This window comes from Chiloscyllium punctatum, unplaced genomic scaffold, assembly GCF_047496795.1.
Source record: "Chiloscyllium punctatum isolate Juve2018m unplaced genomic scaffold, sChiPun1.3 scaffold_79, whole genome shotgun sequence".
NCBI lineage: Eukaryota > Metazoa > Chordata > Chondrichthyes > Orectolobiformes > Hemiscylliidae > Chiloscyllium > Chiloscyllium punctatum.
In genome coordinates this window covers 1,085,601-1,087,213 of record NW_027309813.1, presented here as the reverse complement: position 1 = coordinate 1,087,213, position 1,613 = coordinate 1,085,601, and positions in this window count along the sequence as shown.

Sequence of the window (1,613 nt, the reverse complement as noted above, 5' to 3'; positions counted from 1 at the left end):
AGTGAGGGACAGAGAGAGTGCGAGGGATAGGGAGAGAAAGAGAGGGGCAGGGAGAGAGAGAGGGACAGAGAGAGTGTGACGGATAGGGAGAGAGAGAGAGGGACCGGGAGAGAGAGAGGGATAGGGATAGAGAGAGAGGGAGAGAGAGAGGGACAGGGAGAGAGAGAGGGACAGGGAGAGAGTGAGTGTCAGGGAGAGTGTGAGGGACAGGGAGAGTGAGGGACAGGGAGAGAGAGGGGGACAGGTAGAGAGCGAGGGATAGGGAGTAAGAGAGAGAGAGAGGGAGAGGGAGAGAGTGAGGGACAGAGAGAGTGTGAGGGAGAGGGAGAGAGTGAGGGACAAGGAGGGAGTGAGTGTCAGGGAGAGTGTGAGGGACAAGGAGAGAGTGAGGGACAGAGAGTGTGAAGGACATGGAGAGAGTGAGGGTCAGGGAGAGTGTGAGGGACAGAGAGAGTGAGGGACAGGGAGAGAGAGGTGGACAGGGAGAGACTGAGGGACAGGGAGAGAATGAGGGATGGGGAGAGAGAGAGAGGGAGAGAGAGAGGGACAGGGAGAGAGTGAGGGACAGAGAGAGAGAGGGACAGGGAGAGAGTGAGGGACAGAGAGAGAGTGAGGGACAGGGAGAGAGTGAGGGACAGAGAGAGAGTGAGGGGCAGGGGGAGAGGGGGACAGGGAGATAGTGAGGGACAGGGAGAGTGTGAGGGTCAGGGACAGAGTGAGGGATGGGGAGAGAAAGGGACAGGGAGAGAGTGAGGTACAGAGAGAGAGAGAGGGACAGGGAGAGAGTGAAGGACAGGGAGAGAGTGAGGGTCAGGGAGAGAGTGAGGGACAGAGAGAGAGTGAGGGGCAGGGGGAGAGGGGGACAGGGAGATAGTGAGGGACAGGGAGAGTGTGAGGGAAAGGGAGAGTGTGAGGGTCAGGGAGAGAGTGAGCGACAGGTTGAGAGAGGGACAGGGAGATAGTGAGGGACAGGGAGAGTGTGAGGGACAGGGAGAGAGTGAGGGTCAGGGAGAGAGTGAGCGACAGGGTGAGAGAGAGGGACAGGGAGATAGTGAGGGACTGGGAGAGTTTGAGGGACAGGGAGAGAGTGAGGGACAGGGAGAGAGAGAGAGGGACAGGAAGAGAGAGAGGAACATGGAGAGAGAGGGACAGGGAGAGAGGGACAGGGAGAGAGGGAGGGACAGGGAGAGAGAGGGACAGGGAGAGAGAGGGACCGGGAGAGAGAGAGAGAGAGGGAAATGCAGAGAGTGAGGGACAGGGAGAGAGAATGAGGGATAGAGAGAGAGAGTGAGGGACAGAGAGAGGGAGAGAGTGAGGGACAGGGAGAGAGAGAGTGACAGGGAGAATGTGAGGGACAGGGAGAGTGTGAGTGTCAGGGAGAGAGTGAGCGACAGGGTGAGGGAGAGGGACAGGGAGATAGTGAGGGACAGGGAGAGTGTGAGGGACAGGGAGAGAGTGAGGGACAGGGAGAGAAAGAGAGGGACAGGAAGAGAGAGAGGAACATGGAGAGAGAGGGACAGGGAGAGAGGGACAGGGAGAGAGGGAGGGACAGGGAGAGAGAGGGACAGGGAGAGAGAGGGACCGGGAGAGAGAGAGAGAGGGAAATGCAGAGA